This window comes from Pristiophorus japonicus, chromosome 12 (assembly GCF_044704955.1).
Source record: "Pristiophorus japonicus isolate sPriJap1 chromosome 12, sPriJap1.hap1, whole genome shotgun sequence".
Taxonomy (NCBI): Eukaryota; Metazoa; Chordata; class Chondrichthyes; family Pristiophoridae; genus Pristiophorus; species Pristiophorus japonicus.
Window position 1 is genome coordinate 197,534,814 of NC_091988.1, and position 18,903 is coordinate 197,553,716.

At 47.9% G+C, this 18,903-nt stretch overlaps 1 protein-coding gene across 2 annotated transcripts in view; it reads left to right on the forward strand.

The window, feature by feature from the left end:
- Positions 1-18,903, forward strand: part of LOC139277648 (serine/threonine-protein kinase 3/4) — a 206,604-nt gene that overhangs the window by 22,372 nt on the left and 165,329 nt on the right. The window lies entirely within an intron of this gene.

The following is an 18,903-nucleotide window of genomic DNA, read 5'->3' on the forward strand; positions in this document are numbered from 1 at the left end:
TTTTGGGGATCAATTTTTGAACTTTTTAATATCATATACATTCAGCTTCCCCACCACTCCTCCCCTTTTGTTTTTATCTGGGACCCTGATCTTCCCCTGGCTCCCACTCTTCAAATATCATGGGCAGTGCTACTTGCAATTTACCAAAACTACTAGAAATGATCCCTGAACTACAAACAGACTGTAATAAGTGGAATTTTCTGAAGTGTCCGGTCACACTTGGGTAAGGTTTTTCATAGAATCGTACAGCACAGAAGGAGACACTGAGGGAATGCTGCACTGCCGGAGGTGCCGTTTTTCGGATGAGAAGTTAAACCGAGGCCCTTTAAGTCTGTTCTCTCACGTAAAAGATGCCATGATACTATTTTGAAGAAGAGCAGGGATGTTATCCCCGGTGACCTGACCAATATTTATCCCTCAATCAACATCTCAAATATAGATGATCCGGTCATTATCACATTTTTATTTGTGGGAGCTTGCTGTGCGCTAATTAGCTGCCGTGTTTCCTACATTACCGCAGTGACGACACTCCAAAAAGTACTTCATTGGCTGTAAGGTGCTTTGGGACGTCCTGAGGTCATGAAAGGCGCTATATAAATACAAGTCCCTCGCGGTTAACAGTGTCAAAGGCCTTTGTAAGGTCAAAGAAGGCCATGTATAAGGGTCGGTGCCGTTCCTTGCATTTCTCTTGCAGTTGTCGCGCCGTAAAGATCATGTCTGTTGTGCCCTGTAGTGGACGGAATCCGCACTGTGACTCTGGGAGGAGCTCCTCAGCCACAAGGAGAAGACGGCTGAGGAGGATTCTAGCGATGACTTTCCCAGTGGCTGACAACAGGGCGATTCCTCTATAGCTGCCGCAGTCGGACTTGTCCCCTTTTTTAAAGATGGTCATGATTACTGCATTTCTGAGCTCTCCCGGCATGCTCTCATCATTCCAGATGAGAGAGATGAGGTCATGCATTCGTGCCAATAGTGCCTCTCCGCCATACCAGTGCCTCAGCGGCGATTCCAACCGCTCCTGATGCCTTGTTGTTCTTGAGATGATGGATGGCCTTTACTATCTCGTGCAGGGCTGGGGTTTTGCTGAGATGGTGGCGGGTAGCATGCTGCGGGATGGAATTGAGGACACTCGTCAATGGCAGAGTCACGATTAAGGAGATCTTCGAAGTGCTCCTTCCAGCGGGTCCTGACTGCCTTGGTGTCCTTGATGAATGTCTCCCCATTCTTGGCCAGCAGTGGGGTGGGGCCTTGGGTGCTTGGGCTGTAGATGGACTTGACTGTTGATTGCGGTGAAGACTACGGACCGTCCTCCTCCGCTTCAGCTGCCCCCAAATGTTTGTCGCCATCCTCCACCTGTTCCACGATGGCATGCAAGCCATGATCCTGACCAACGGATCCACCACAGACCCAATCCACGTCTGAACTGGGGTTAAGCAGGGCTGCGTCATCGCGCCAACCCTTTTCAATCTTCCTCGCTGCAATGTCCCACTTCACATTCAACAAGCTCTCTGCTGGAGTGGAACTAAACTATAGAACCAGTTAGACCCCATTCAACCTTCGTCGCCTCCAGGTCAAAATGGCCTCCTTCTGTGCTGTAACTTTCTATGATTCTATCTCGCCCTACAGTACGCGGTCGACACTCGAGTCTGCGCACATTCAGAGGCTGAACTCTTAAGTCATCGTCGACATTTTTACTGAGGCGTACGAAAGCATGGGCCGTACACTAAACATCCGTAAGACAAAGGTCCTTCACCAACCTGACCCCACCACACAGCACTGGCCCCCAGTCATAAAGATCCACGGCGCGGCCCTGGACAACGTGGACCACTTTCCATAACTCGGGAGCCAAGGGCAGACATTGACGATGAGGTTCAACACCGCCTCCAGTGCGCCAGCGCAGCCTTCGGCCGCCTGAGGAAGAGAGTGTTCGAAGATCAGGCCCTCAAATCTGGCACCAAGCTTATGGTCTACAGGGCTGTAGTGATACTCGGCCCTCCTGTATGGCTCAGAGACGTGGACCATATACAGTAGACACCTCAAATCACTGGAGAAATACGACCAACGATGCCTCCGCAAGATTCTGCGAATCCCCTGGGAGGACAGACGCACCAACGCCAGTGTTCTCAATCAGGCCAACATTCCCAGCATCGAAGCACTGACCACACTCGACCAGCTCCGTTGGGCGGGCCACATTGTCTATATGCCGGACACAAGATTCCCAAAGCAAGCTCTCTTCTTGGAACTCCTACACGGCAAGCGAGCCCCAGGTGGGCAGAGGAAACGTTTCAAAGACATCATCAAAGCCTCCTTGATGAAGTGCAACTCACTTTTGGAGTGGAAGCAAGTCTTCTTTGATTTCGAGGGACTGCCTATGATGATGATAAATATAAATGTTTCTTTCTTTTACCATTTGGCACCTCTGGCTCATTATCCAGCGCAATCCTGCAGCTCCCCCCCCCCCCCCCCCCCACCAGTGAAATGCTTCCAGGGTTTTGTCTACACTCCCCGACCTGCTCCATTCTGTATGCGCAGAGCCTCCTAACCTCAGTCTTGACTTTGCTTCTTATTAGTTTCACCCAGCACCCTCTCTCGTCCTACTATCACAGGTTAACTTGAAGGAGTGCTCTGAATTTACTGTTGCAATACAGTTCTTTGATTACATAGAGTTTTCAGCCCAGGAACAGGCCATTCGGCCCAACTGATCCGTGCTTTATGCTCCACACAAGCCTCCTCCCACCGCACTTCCACCGGCACGGACACGATAGACTGAAATGGCCTCCGTCTATGCTGTAACTTTCTATGATTCTATCTCGCCCTATCAGCATATTCTTTATGTATGTACTTATCTAGCTTCCCTTTAAATGCATTTATGCTATTTGTCCCAACCACTCCATGTGGTTGCAAGCAATGTTCCGTTAATTTTTTTGGGGGGGTGCACGGCTCCTTTAAGGGGATGCGCGGCCTATTCAAAATACCGCGAATGTGCGTTTTTTCCCCCCTCATTTAAAAACCGGCGAACCAGTTGCTCCAGAGCTCCAGAGCGCTTAACATTGGTTGCAAGTTCCACATTCTAACCACTCTCAGGATAAAGAAGTTAATATTTAATTATTAATTGGTATTTATTTGATACAGAGCATTTAAAATTCCATCTCAGTTCCTTGCCTCTTTAACAAGGCTGAGAAGCCCAATTCTGGGCACCGCACTTTTTAGGAAGGAAGTGAAGTCCTTAGAGAGGGTGCTGAAAAGATTTACAAGAATGGTTCCAGGAATGATGGACTTAAGTTATGTGGATGGAGCAGAGAAAGTTGAGAGGAGATTTGATAGATGTATTCAAAATCGTGAGCGGTCTAGACAGATTTAAGGCGATTGGCAGAAGAACCAAAGGCGACACGAGGAAAAACGTTTATGCAGCGGGTGTCAGGATCTAGAATGCGCTGCCTGAGAGGGTGGTGGAGGCAGACTCAATCGTGGCTTTCCAAAGGGAATTGGATAAATACCTGAAGGCAAACAATTAGCAGGGCTACGGGGAAAGGGCGGGGGAGTGGGACTGGCTGAGGTGCTCTTGCAGAGAGCCGACACGGGCTCGACGGGCCGAATGGCGGCCTCCTGTGATGTAACCATTCTGTCGGCTCACTTTTCTCCAAAGCATTTTTTTGGCGTACTTGAAGAGTTACGGCCAATTTTTTGGGGGGCCCAAGTATGCCACAAAAAAAAATTTCTTGATCTGCACCAAAAAGATCAGGCTGCATGGTAGCCAGGGACACAATGTGAGCTGAGTCTCTCTCTCTATCTATGTATTTTTCAATTCTTTTAGTGTGTCCGGGCATCAGCTGCGCTGATTTCCATACCTGCGCCGATTTCCTTAACTCTCCAGAAGGTTTTACTGGAGAGGCCACATACACTGGCCTAAGCAGAACTGGAGTAACTCTCAGCTGGGCAAACTTCCCTAAATGGCGTAGGTGGCTGGTTACACCCCCTTTGGCTGAAAAAGAAACTGACCTAAGAAAATCGTAACGAACTTGAGTCATGCTGGTGCAAATTGATTGGGGAAACTGTGGTTTTTCAACATAGGTCAAAAAGAGCAGCCTGCTGCAAAAAAAAACAGCGCAAATTACTGGGGAAAATTGAGCCCTATGCTTCTACACCCAAGTTTCTCCAGTCCTTTCTCGTAACTCAGTCCTTGGGCACCGAGGATCAATCGTGTGCCTGTTCTCGTGCAAAACCCACTGAATTGAAAGCAAGCAGGCCTGCTCCTGGAAAATCAAAATTGTGGAGAGCCTGGCATTCTGCAATGTGGAAGGGAGAAGAGAAAACACCTTGCAGGACGGAGCTGAGGGATGAAAATCCCCTGCTTGTGGTAGGAGGAGGGGGAAGTCCGCTTCTGTGCAAATTGCTCATGATTCATTTTTGTACTTGGCGGTTTATCTAACATTGAAGTTTTACTAGAAAGTGGATAGTTGGATATATACTTGAAAAGAAGACGTTTTCAGGGCTATGAGGAAAGACTAATAGGATAGCTCTTTTAGAGAGCCAGCCCGGGCATGTTGGGCCAAAGGTTCTCTCTCTGTGCTGAGAGATTCTATAAACCCTATGGGTTTTTTGTTACCGAGAAAGAAAAAGGAAAGAACTTGCATTAATATAACGCCTTTCACAACCTCAGGACACCCCCAGCCAATGAAATACTTTTGAAATGTAATCACTAGGAAACGCAGCAGCCAATTGGCGCACAGCAAGGTCCCGCAGAAGCACTGAAATAAAGATAATCTGTTTTAGTGAATTTGGTTGAGGAATAAATGATGGCCAGGACACAGAGAGTTCCCTGGCTCTTCAGATAAGTACCATGGGCTCCGACAGTGCAGCTCTCCCTCAGTACTGCCCGGGAGTGTCAGTCTAGATTACTTGCTCAAGTCTCTGGAGTAGGACTTGAACCCATAAGCTGACTCGGGTGAGAGTGCTACCCACTGAGCCACAGCTGACACCTGAGATAGTAGGTGAAGGGCCCCAACTAGAAAGAATATTTAAATTGCTGGTGATTTGTGATGTAGGTTCTGTATGGAGCTTTGCAATGCTTTGTGCTGCAATAATAACATAAGAGCATAAGAAATAGCAGGAGTAGAGAATTCCACAGGTTCACCACTCTTGAATGAAGTTTGCAGATGGCACTAAGCTGGGTGGCAGTGTGAGCTGTGAGGAACATAAGAACATAAGAATTAGGAACAGGAGTAGGCCATCTAGCCCCTCGAGCCTGCTCTGCCATTCAACAAGATCATGGCTGATCTGGCCGTGGACTCAGTTCCACTTACCCGCCCGCTCCCCGTAACCCTTAATTCCCTTATTGGTTAAAAATCTATCTATCTGTGACTTGAATACATTCAATGAGTTAGCCTCAACTGCTTCCTTGGGCAGAGAATTCGACAGATTCACAACCCTCTGGGAGAAGAAATTCCTTCTCAACTCGGTTTTAAATTGGCTGCCCCGTATTTTGAGGCTGTGCCCCCTAGTTCTAGTCTCCCCGACCAGTGGTAACAACCTCTCTGCCTCTATCTTGTCTATCCCTTTCATTATTTTAAATGTTTCTATAAGATCACCCCTCATCCTTCTGAACTCCAACGAGTAAAGACCCAGTTTACTCAATCTATCATCATAAGGTAACCCCCTCATCTCCGGAATCAGCCCAGTAAATCGTCTCTGTACCCCCTCCAAAGCTAGTACATCCTTCCTTAAGTAAGGTGACCAAAACTGCACGCAGTACTCCAGGTGCGGCCTCACCAATACCCTGTACAGTTGCAGAAGGACCTCCCTGCTTTTGTACTCCATCCCTCTCGCAATGAAGGCCAACATTCCATTCGCCTTCCTGATTACCTGCTGCACCTGCAAACTAACTTTTTGGGAGATGGAGCTCGCGGTGTCCACCGGTACGCTCGCGGCCTTCCGCGAGAGGTGGGCACCGGAGGGACTGGAGTGCATCATCACGCCCGGCAACCAAATTTTTATTTGATTTTACGTTTTAAAGTTTAATTTGTTTTAATTGCCGGTGTTTTTAGTGTCCCCTTCCCTTTTATAGGGGGCACTGTGGAAAAATTGTGATTTTAGTGCCCAAAAAAAGAAAAACAAAAAAGAAAAACAAAAAAAAAAGGAAAAAAAGGGCCTTGTAAATGTCTGGTGTGTCACCCAGGTCGGGTGGCACGGTTTAATGTTTTATGTTTTATAGGTAGACTCTAAAAGAGTTTCATGCACAAGGACCCCCAGGTCCCTCTGCCAAAAAGAGTTCATGCACAAGGACCCCCAGGTCCCTCTGCACTGCAGCATGTTGTAATTTCTCCCCATTCAAATAATATTCCCTTTTACTGTTTTTTTTCCCAAGGTGCATGACCTCACACTTTCCAACATTGTATTCCATCTGCCAAACCTTAACCCATTCGCTTAACCTATCTAAATTTCTTTGCAGCCTCTCTGTGTCCTCTACACAACCCGCTTTCCCACTAATCTTTGTGTCATCTGCAAATTTTGTTACACTGCACTCTGTCCCCTCTTCCAGGTCATCTATGTATATTGTAAGCAGTTGTGGTCCCAGCACCGATCCCTGTGGCACACCACTAACCACCGATTTCCAACCCGAAAAGGACCCATTTATCCCGACTCTCTGCTTTCTGTTAACCAGCCAATTCTCTATCCATGCTAATACATTTCCTCTGACTCCGCGTATCTTTATCTTCTGCAGTAACCTTTTGTGTGGCACCTTATCGAATGCCTTTTGAAAATCTAAATACACCACATTCATCGGTACACCTCTATCCACCATGCTCGTTATATCCTCAAAGAATTCCAGTAAATTAGTTAAACATGATTTCCCCTTCATGAATCCATGCTGCGTCTGCTTGATTGCACTATTCTTATCTAGATCTCCCGCTATTTCTTCCTTAATGATAGTTTCAAGCATTTTCCCCACTACATATTAAACTAACCGGCCTATAGTTACCTGCCTTTTGTCTGCCCCCTTTTTTAAACAGAGGCGTTACATTAGCTGCTTTCCAATCCGCTGGTACCTCCCCAGAGTCCAGAGAATTTTGGTAGATTATAACGAATGCATCTGCTATAACTTCCGCCACCTCTTTTAATACCCTGGGATGCATTTCATCAGGACCAGGGGACTTGTCTACCTTGAGTCCCATTAGCCTGCCCAGCACTCCCCCCTAGTGATAGGAGGAGGCTAAGAGGCTGCAGGGTGACTAGGACAGGTTAGGTGAGTGGGCAAATGCATGGCAGATGCAGTATAATGTGGATAAATGTGAGGTTATCCACTTTGGGGGCAAAAACAGGAAGGCAGAATACTATCTGAATGGCGGCAGATTAGGAAAAGGGGAGGTGTAACGAGACCTGGGTTCATCAGTCATTGAAAGTTGGCATACAGGTACAGCAGGCGGTGAAGAAGGCAAAAATGGTATGTTGGCCTTCATAATTCGGGGATTTGATTTATAGGAGCAGGGAGGTCTTACTGCAGTTGTACAGTGCCTTGGTGAGGCCTCAACTGGAATATTGTGTTCAGTTTTGGTCTCCTAATCTGAGGAAGGATGTTCTTGCTATTGAGGGAGTGCAGCGAAGGTTCACCAGACTATTCCCGGGAAGGCTGGACTGACATATGAGGAGAGACTGGATCAACTGGGCCTTTATACACTGGAGTTTAGAAGGATGAGAGTATGGAACTCATAGAAACATATAAAATTCTGATAGGACTGGACAGGTTAGATGCGGGATGAGTGTTCCCGATGTTGGGGAAGTCCAGAACCAGGGGACACGGTCTTAGGATAAGGGGTAGGCCATTTAGGACTGAGATGAGGAGAAATTTCTTCACTCCGTTGTTAACCTGTACAATTCCCGTCCGCAGAGAATTGTTGATGCCAGTTCAATGGATATATTCAAGAGGGAGTTAGATATGGCCCTTATGGCTAAAGGTATCAAGGGGTATGGAGAGAAAGCAGGAAAGGTGTACTGAGGGAATGATCAGCCATGATCTTGTTGAATGGTGGTGCAGACTCGAAGGGCCAAATGGCCTACTCCTGCACCTATTTTTCTATGTTTCTATGGGCCCAAGTTTCCACATGATTTGCGCCTGATTTTTAGGAGCAACTGGTGGAGAACGGACTATCTTAGAAATCGCAATTCTCCACATTTTTTTTTTCTGCAGTTCTAGTGAGGTAGAATAGTTCTACTTTGGAACAGAATTTTTTCTTCAAAAGGGGGCGTGTCCGGCCACTGACGCCTTATTTGAAAGTTTCCACAGTGACAACGTACTCCAAACTAAAGTAGAATGGAGCAAGTGAAGATTTTTGTAGAACTGAAAAAACCTGTTCTACACATTAAAAAATCAGGCGCAGGTTACAAATTAGGCGTCCAGAACGAGGTGGGGGGGGGGGGGGGGGAGGGGGGGGGAAGGGGAAGGGAAGTCATTAAATTCTACAATCAATCCTTATTTATACTTCTACAAATATTATGCAAATAAATCCAACCTGAATAAACATTTATAAGCAAAGAAAAGATTAAATAAGCCATCTTCCTACCTGTGTGAAAGTGCTTCAGCCATCGTTCGTTCCCGCGGGGGGTGGGGAAGGAAACCGCCGTTTGTTGCCGCGGAGGGAGGGAGGGGAAGGAGACAGCGGTTTGTTGCCGCGGAGGGGAGGGAGGGGAAGGAGACAGCGGTTTGTTGCCGCGGAGGGAGGGAGGGGAAGGAGACAGCGGTTTGTTGCCGCGGAGGGAGGGAGGGGAAGGAGACAGCGGTTTGTTGCCGCGGAGGGGAGGGAGGGGAAGGAGACAGCGGTTTGTTGCCGCGGAGGGAGGGAGGGGAAGGAGACAGCGGTTTGTTGCCGCGGAGGGGAGGGAGAGGAAGGAGACAGCCGTTTGTTGCCGTGGAGGGGAGGGAGGGAGGGAGGGAGGGGAAGGAGACAGTGAGAAGGGTAGCCTCAGTGCTGATGTGCTGATGGCAATGTGCTTTTATTAAAAAATGTTCAAAAATTAAACAGCTACAAAGAACTACAAAAATGGCCGAGTGCCAATGTTTCCTTCACACTGCGCGTGCGTGAACGCTCCAACGCGCACGCGCAGCGTTGCTGGCAGGAAAAAAAACTAATTTAAATAGTACCCGCCCCCTCCCACTTACAAAATCGGCGCGAGTGTAGGCTCCGCCCCCCTGGGCACCGCGCCAAACAGACAAGGAGCTGCAAAGCGCTTGAGAATAGCGTGTTTTTTTTCTGGCGCCGTTTTAGGCGCGAAAAACGGGCGCCCGTTTTTTAATCCTGTGGAAACTTGGGCCCTATGTTTCTAAGACATTTCTCCTCAGCTCAGTCCTAAATGGCTGACCCCTTATCCTGAGACTATGTCCCCTAGTTCTAGGCATTCCAGCCAGGGGAAACAGCCTCTCAGCATCTACCCTGTCAATCTTCCTCAGAATCTTGTAAATTTCAATGAGATCACCTCTCATTCTTCTAAACTCCAGAGAGTATAGGCCCAATCTACTCAATAAAGGTTAAAGCCCAAGGGATCCAGGGCAAAGTGGCAAGTTGGATCCAAAATTGGCTTGGAGGTAGGAAGCAAAGGGTAATGATTGATGGATGTTTTTGTGACTGGAAGGATGTTTCCAGTGGGGTTCCGCAGGGCTCAGTACTGGGTCCCTTGCTTTTTGTGGTATATATCAACGGTATAGATTTGAATATAGGAAGTATGATTAAGAAGTTTGCAGACGACACTAAAATTGGCTGTGTGGTGGATAATGAAGAGGAAAGTCATGGGCAGCAGGAGGATATCAGTCTACTGGTCAAGTGGGCAGAGTAGTGGCAAATGGAACTTAATTCAGAGAAGTGTGAGGTGATGCACTTTGGGAGGGCTAATAAGGAAAGGGTATACATACCATTATATTTGCGCCGACCAACGAAAGGCCACTTAATCGTGGAGATGAACAAAGGGACTTTGGAGTGCTTGTCCACAGATCCCTGAAAGTAGCAGGCCAGGTGGATAAGATGGTTAAGAAGGCATACAGAATGCTTGCCTTTATTGGCCAAGACATAGAATATAAGAGCAGGAAGGTTATGCTTAAATTGTATAATACTTTGATTAGGCCACAGCTGGAGTACTGCGTGCAGTTCTGGTCGCCGTATTATATGAATGACGTGATTGTACTAGAGAGGGTGCAGAGGAGATTTGCTAGGATGCTGCCTGGAATGGAGAATCTTAGTTATGAGGACAGATTTGAGAGGCTGGGTTTGTTCTCATTGGAACAGAGGTGACCTCATTGAGGTGTACAAAATATTGAGGGGCCTGGACATAGTGGATAGTAAGGGTCTATTTCCATTGGTGGAGGGGGCTATTACGAGGGGGCATAGTTTTAAGGTGGTTGGTGGAAGGTTTAGAGGGGATTTGAGGGGGAGACTTCTTTACGCAGAGGGTTGTGGGGATCTGGAACTCGCTGACTGGAAGAGTGGTGGATGCAGAAACCCTCACCACTTTTAAGAGATGGTTGGATGGGCACTTGAAGTGCCGTAATCTGCAGGGTTACGGACCTAGAGCTGGCAATTGGGATTAGACTAGATGACCTTTCGTTGGTCGGCGCAGATATAATGGTATGTACTGCAGGGAATAAAATATGACCAGGGTGATGATCTAGACTAGTTTTGATCGCCTGGATGGGTCATAGAGGAATTTTCCCAGATTTTTTCTCCCTAAATTGGCCTGGCTTTTGATCTGGTTTTTGCCTCTCCCAGGAGATCACATGGCTCCAGTTGGGCTGGAGTGTAGAATGTTTCAGTATAAGGGGTGTTGCAGTGGTGTGGGGCGGACTGGTTGGGCTGGGTGCTCTTTGCCTTGCCGTTATTGTTCATGGGTTTGTATGTAACCTTTAGAGCTGCTGACAAAGGGCCATGCGGCTCTTTGTCGGCCGGCGCAGACACGATGGGCCGAAATGGCCTCCTCCTGCGCTGTAAATTTCTATGTTTTTAAAGGAGGCTTTGCTTGCCGCAGTCCTCAGGGCCAGTTAGTTACAAAACTGTCTTTTCCAACAATTCATAAATTGGGCTGTAAGTAGTGAGCACAGTTAAAAATAAAAGATTTTTTAAATGATGCCAGTTGTGAGCAGTTTAGAGATTTGATTGAGGCCTGTTCCGTGTGGGTAGAGGCTGAATTTTTAAAAAAAAGTAATTAAATGAATTCCATTCCCTCTCTGCTTTTAAGATCGTGCTGTTTTACATTGATGAAGCCTGATAAAGTATTCAGTTTTAGTTAACAAGTCTTGTAATTAAGTCTGGTTTGGTGTTCCATCGGGACTGGGAGGTTTACAGGGAGTGCGATTGATGTCATTGCGGTTTAGCCTCTGTGCTATCTCTAGGCAGGGCCAAGTCCACAGGAAGCGCTCAGCGATGCCCGCCCGTTTTCACACTGCACAGAGAGACTCGTTTGGGAGTGCGCGCTGTCGATAGCATTCTGAAAATGTCACTTCCAGCTAAATTACAAGCAGGGTTCCAGGGTTCATTGCCATCGGAGGCTGGGTAATTCCAGTGTGAGCTTGGCTGATAAGCAGCTGATTACATTTCCTTCACGTCTTCCCCAAGTCCCCAGGGGAGGCCGTAGTCAGCGCACTCGCCAGATGTTCCGGTCTCTGGGCGGGTGATAAGATAAGCAGCATTAAAGACTCATTTAACGTCTCCTCAAAGACTTGTTATCGGCAGCTCTTTGCCGGCAGTCACTGTGCCGTTTCTAAGCAGGAGCTCAATGGACTTTCATGCAAGTTGTGAGGCAGGGTTCTGCCGCTCTCTAGTTACTTTCTGTGCACGATAGCCACTTGTGTGTGTGATACCCATGGTGAGCTGCAGGAGTAGCATCCCATAATATTACAGCACGTTCTCGCACCAGGCAAAGCGGGACTGAGAGGTGATGCAGAGCAGGAATAAAGTGAATTACTACTTCACCTGTTGTTCCTCGATGTGCCACAACTAGAGTTATCACTACGTGAAGTTAGCTAACCTGTTGGATAACTTGTTATTTAATAATAAAGCTCCTTTCGCATCCTCACAGCCACTGAATTACTTTGGAAGTATAGTCACTGTTCCGATTTTCACCGATCCACCATTTGGCAGCCGAGCCTTCAGCTACTCAGGTCTGGAATTCCCTCCCTAAACCTTTCTGCCCTCACTGCTCCTTACAAGCTACCTCTTTGACCATTACAACAGTGACTACACTTCAAAAGTACTTCATTGGCTGGCAAGCGAATTGGGATGTCCTGAGGTCGTGAAAGGTGCAGAAATGCAAGTCTTTAAAATGACCAAAAAAGCTTTTGCCCTCCTGTACTAATATCTCCTTAGAATCATAGAAGTTTACAGCACGGAAGCCATTTCGGCCCATCGTGTCTGCGCCGGCCAACAAGAGGCTATCCAGCCTAATCCCACTTTCCAGATCTGGGTCCATAACCCTGCAGGTTACAGCACTTCAAGTGCACATCCAAGTACTTTTTAAATGTGGCCTTATGTGGCCCGGTGTTAAAATTTTGTTTGATTACGCTCCTGTGAAGCGCTTTGGGGCATTTTCCTACAGTGAAGGCGAGAGGCCAGATGTTATTGTCGTAAGCAAACACGGCAGCAAATGTACGCACAGCAAGGTCCCACAAACAGCAGTGAGATAAAGGATCAGATCATCCATTTCAGTAACGTTGGTTCAAGGATGAACAGGATGCCGGGAGAAGTCCCTGATCTCCTTTGAAAAGAAGACCACGTCTAAGTGCGGGGAACCCAGAAAATTCCCAATTCTGGTGGCTCCCTTGTAACTTCAGTAAAGTGCATCTGTGTGAATATCATTAAGGACAGCATCGGTTCCATGTGTGATGCCTCCCGTGGGAGATTAGCCTTCTGCTGCTCACGACCTAGGCTAATGTATAAAAAGAAAGACTTGCATTCATATAGTGCCTTTCGCGGACATCTCAAAGCGCTTTACAGCCAATGGCCCAGAATTTGCGGACGGAGGCTTCCCGCGGGCAGATGCCTCCGACAGCAAAATTTTCTACGGAAGTACCCGGAGGTTCGGAGACTTGCGGTCCTGGGGCTCTACGCGAAGGCCTTTGTAGGGGCCCACGTATCCCAGGATCGTACGGGTTCCGTACGCATCAATGGGATCACGTAGGCCAGCCCAACCTCACACTCAACAAGCTTCCCGCTGGAGTGGAACTAAACTACAGAACCAGTGGGAACCTGTTCAACCTTTGTCGTCTCCAGGCCAGACCCAAGACCGTCCCAACCTCTGTCGCGAGCTACAGTACCCGGACGACGCCTGCATCTGCGCACATTCAGAGGCTGAACTCCAAGTCATAATCAACATCTTCACCGAGGCGTACGAAAGCATGGACCTTACACTAAACATCCGTAAGACAAAGGTCCTCCACCAGCCTGTCCCCGCCGCACAGCACTGCCCCCCAGTCATCAAGATCCACGGCGCGGCCCTGGACAATGTGGACCATTTCCCATACCTCTGGTGCCTCTTGTCAACAAGGGCAGACACTGACGACGAGATTCAACACTGCCTCCAGTGCAGCCTTAGGCCACCTGAGGAAAGGAGTGTTCGAAGATCAGGCCCTCAAATCTGCCACAAAGCTCATGGTCTACAGGGCTGTAGTGATACCTGCACTCCTGTATGGCTCAGAGGCATGGACAGTATATAGTAGACACCTCAAATTGCTGGAGAAATACCAACGATGTCTCCGCAAGATCCTACAAATTCCCCGGGCGGACAGATGCGCCAACGTTGGCGTCCTCGACCAGGCCAACATCCCCAGTATTGAAGCACTGACCACACTGGATCAGCTCCACTGGGCAGGCCACATTGTCCGCATGGCAGACACGAGACTCCCAAAGCAAACGCTCCACTCAGAACTCCTTCACGGCAAACGAGCCCCAGGTGGGCAGAGAAAACGTTTCAAGGACACCCTCAAACCCTCCTTGATAAAATGAGGCATCCCCACCGTCACCTGGGAGTCCCTGGCCAAAGACTGCCCTAAGTGGAGGAAATGCATCCGGGAGGGCGCTGAGCACCTCGAGTCTCATCGCCGAGAACATGCAGAAACCAAGCGCAGGCAGTGGAAAGAGTGTGCGGCAAACCAGATTCCCCACCCACCCTTTCCCTCAACCATTGTCTGTCCCACCTGTGACAGAGACTGTAATTCCCATATTGGATTGTACAGTCACCTGAGAACTCACTTTTAGAGTGGAAGCAAGTCTTCCTCGATTCCGAGGGACTGCCTATGATATCAGAGTAGGGGGATCCCCATTCATACTTATGGATATTCCTAATGCACAGAACCACCATCAGTATGAATGGAAATACCCCCAAAATACAAACACTGAAACTAACTAAAAAAAGTCACATATTTCAAATTAATATAAATGGAATTTAATTAATTATTTAAAACAGCAGTTTAATATTTTAAAGGGTGTAAATATAAACATACCTTGTTTAACAGGATTTTAAATGTTTACTTTTTTTTTAGCAGGTCGTATTCCTGCTTTTATCAGTTGTAAGAATTTGGAAGACATTCACTGTGCAGGAGTTAGCCCAACTCTCCGCCCGCGGAGTTTCGGATGCGTGCAATTGTCGTAAACTTTTGAGACATCGCAAGTGCCGGGTTTAGGCGCAAGCGCTTCGTATCCTGGAACTTGCGGGGACCTCACGGGCGTGTGCGCCCCTCATACGTGCCTGTGGGGAGCACGATTTCAGGCCCAATGAAATATTTGCGTAGTGTAGTCACTGTTGTAATGTAGGAAATTCAGCGGCCAAATTGTGCACAGCAAGGTCATCCCAACAGCAAAGTGATAATGACCAGATGATCTGTTTTTGAGAGAGATGTTGATTGAGAGATAAATATTGGCTGGGACACCGGGGATAACTCCCCTTCGAAATAGTGTCATGGGACCTTGTACGTCCACCCAAGAGAGCAGACTGGACCTTGTTTTTGGTTTAAGCTCTCATTTGAAAGACGGCACCTCCGACAGTGCAGTGCTCCCTCAGCACTGCACTGGAGTGTCAGCCTGGATTTTATACTCCAGTCTCTGGAGCAGGGCTTGAACCCACAAACTTCTGACTCGGAGGTGAGAGAGCTACCCACTGAGCCATGGCTGAACGATATCCACTTATTGGGTGAGGGGCTAGTCCCTATGGCATTGTATCCTAGCATGAGTAGCTGCCTTCAGGAGAAGGGAAACGGTGACATTTGTGGGAAAGGGGGCGGTGGGTGGGAATGTTCTACTCTGAACTTGTAATATAGAGCTTTATAAAAACCCAACTTTCATTTTGACCAATCGGATCAAAACGCTGGAGATTATTGGAAACAAATGAAAGTGTTCCGAGTATTTTCTACTGTTCCCAATGTATTTATTCCCGTTTCTTGGATTGGCCTGAAGTTGGTGTTCGAGAGGGTGAGCATCTGACCTCAATGCTGCCGGCAATGCACTTTATATACAGGAGGTGTACAAGGCCACCGAGCTGTGACTTTCCCTTCGATTGTTCTCCTCCACCAGCAAGGAGGTGTCATGGCTTCTGCTCGCTGAGGGATATTCAGCCACAGGTTACACTTTATATACAGCACTCTTTGCATCAAAGCGCTGAAAAACGCAGACACCTAACAGGAAAAGATTCGGAGACTGAAGGCTTGGTCAAAGAAAAACTTATTTTTCTTGACGTTGGAGGGAGGCGGCAAGGCGGTTTGGGGAGAGAATTCTAAACGGCAAGGTTGCAGTGACTGAAATATCAGGCTTCAGTGATTAACATGGAACAAACATGAAAACAAGGAGTCACCTAATGTCAGAAATGAAGGATGCGTGTGAGAATGTTGCTCTGTAGAACGCTGTGAGGGGCTGGTGTGGGGGAGGGGGACGGGTGTGTGAGGGGTGGGGGGGGGGTGGCGGGTGTGAGGGGAGGGGGGGGCGAGTGGTGGAGGTTTGTGGGAAGGGGAGGGACGGGTGTGAGGAGCGGGGGGAGGGGATGGATGTGAGGAGCGGGGGGGGGGGCGGCAGGTGTGAGGGGCGGTGAGGAGCAGGAGGGAGGGGGTGAGGGAATGCGGGTGTGAGGAGGGGAGGGGGTGAGGGGATGCGGGTGTGAGGAGTGGGGGTGGTGAGGAGCAGGGGGTGGATGTGAGAGGAGTGGGAGGTGGGTGTGAGGGGGGTGGTGGTGAGCGGGGGGTGGGTGTGTGGGGAGGGGAGGGGGGCGGGCGGGTGTGAGGAGCAGGAGTGAGGGTGTACGGCTCTAGAAGAGTATGTTTGTGAAGATCTACACGAGTTGCCCATCATCTGGTGTCTGTACAGGGTTCCTTTATGCTCTAAGCTGTGGAAACACCATTTTTGGTTGCAGAAAGATATCCGGTGGTATCTCTATTCCACAGATTCAATGTCCCAGGAGACAGCAGATGGTCCAGATCTGTTCATTGGAAGCTAATTGCGTGATCGAAACAGAAGCCAGCCAGAAGCAGCACAGCAGACATGTCCTCAATACCATTGAAAAGTCTCCATTTCTTTGAGAAACCAAGGCCAAGGCCCATAAACAATGCTGCATGCTGTCACCAAACAATACTCATAGAATTATATGGAAAGTACAGCACAGAAACGGCCCTTCGGCCCAACTGGTCGATGCCAGTGTTTGCGCTCCACACGAGCCTCCTCCCTCCCTCCCTATCCTCACTGGCCTTCTCTCTGCACTGCTTGAAGCAAATGGTTTTTACATAACATAGAAAGTACAGCACAGAAACATAAAAACATAGAAATTAGGTGCAGGAGCTGGCCATTCGGCCCTTCGAGCCTACACCGCCATTCAATAAGATCATGGCTGATCATTCACCTCAGTACCCCTTTCCTGGCTTTCTCTCCATACCCCTTGATCCCTTTGGCCGTAAGGGCCATATCTAACTCCCTTTTGAATATATCTAACGAACTGGCCTCAACAACTTTCTGCAGTAGAGAATTCCACAGGTTAACCACTCTCTGAGTGAAGAAGTTTCTCCTCATCTCGGTCCTAAATGGCTTACCCCTTATTCTTAGACTGTGACCCCTGGTTCTGAAACTCTCTAGCAACGGGAACATTCTTCCTGCCTCTAACCTGTCCAATCCCGTCAGAATTTTATTTGTTTCTATGAGATCCCCTCTCATTCTTCTAAACTATAGTGGAGACAAGCCCAGTTGATCCAGCCTCTCCTCATATGTCAGCCCTGCCATCCCGGGAATCAATCTGGTGAACCCTCGCTGTACTCTCTCAATAGCAAGAATGTCCTTCCTCAGATTAGGAGACCAAAACTGAACACAATATTCCAGGTGTGGCCTCACCAAGGCCCTTTACAACTGCAGTAAGACCTCCCTGCTCCTATACTCAAATCCCCTAGCTATGAAGGCCAACATGTCATTTGCCTTCTTCACCGCCTGCTGTACCTGCATACCAACTTTCAATGACTGATGTACCATGACATCCAGGTCTCGTTACACCTCCCCTTTTCCTAATCTGTCACCATTCAGATAATCTATCTTCCTGTTTTTGCCCCCAAAGTGGATAACCTCACATTTATCCACATTTTACTGCATCTGCCATGCATTTGTCCACTCACCTAACCTGACCTAGTCACCTCTTAGCATCCTCCTCACAGCTCACACCGCCACCCAACTTAGTGTCATCTGCAAACTTGGAGATATTACACTCAATTCCTTCATCCAAATCATTGATGTATATTGTAAATAGCTGGGGGCCCAGCACTGAACCCTGCGGCACCCCACTGGTCACTGCCTGCCATTCTGAAATTGACCTGTTTATTTCGACTCTCTGCTTCCTGTCTGCCAACCAGTTCTCTATCCATGTCAATACATTACCCCCAATACCATGTGCTTTAATTTTGCACACTAATCTCTTGTGTGGGACCTTGAAGTCCAAATACACCACATCCACTAGTTATCCCTTGTCCACTCTACTAGTTACATCCTCAAAAAATTCTAGAAGATTTGTCAAGCATGATTTCCCCTTCATAAATCCATGCTGACTTGGACCGATCCTGTCACTGCTTTCCAAATGCCCTGCTATTTCATCTTTAATAATTGATTCCAACATTTTCCCCACCACCGATGTCAGGCTAACCGGTCTGTAATTCCCTGTTTTCTCTCTCCCTCCATTCGACCCATGCTGGCATTTATGCTCCACATAAACCTCCTCCTACCCTTACTTCCTCTCACCATATCTTTCTATTCCTTTCCCCCTCATGTACTAATCCAACTTCCGCTTAAATGTATCTATGGTATTCACCTCAACTACTCCATATAGTAGCGAGTTCCACATTCTCACCACTCTGCATAAAGAAGTTTCTCCTGAATTCCCCTTTGGATTCATTCATGACTTATCTTGTCTTTATATGCCCTAGTTTTGGTTCCCCCCACAAGTGGAAACATCTTCTCTACGTCTCCCATTCATAACGCTAAATGTCTCGATCAGGTCTCCCCTCGGGCTTCTCTTTTGTAGATAAAAGAGCCCTAGCCTGTTGGTGGGCATAACCTCTCAAAAGTATTCACCTGGCTGAGCTACTAATGCTAAAGAAACAGATTGTCTGGTCACTTGTTTCATTGCTCTTTGTGGGATCTTGCTGTGCGCAAATGGCTGCCGCATTTCCTGCATTACAACAGTGACGACACTTCAGAAAAAGTATTCGTTGGCTGTGAAGCGCTTTGGAGTATCCTGCTGTCGTAAAAGGCGCTGTATGATTGCAAGTTCTATTTTTTCTTTCTTGAATGGCACATACAGTCAATGCACTTCAAAAAGCAGTTCATTGTCCAAAGCGCTGTGAGGTGTTTCAGCATGAAAGGCACTGTATAAATGCAAACATTTATTTATTAACCGGGGATCGGGCGATTCCAG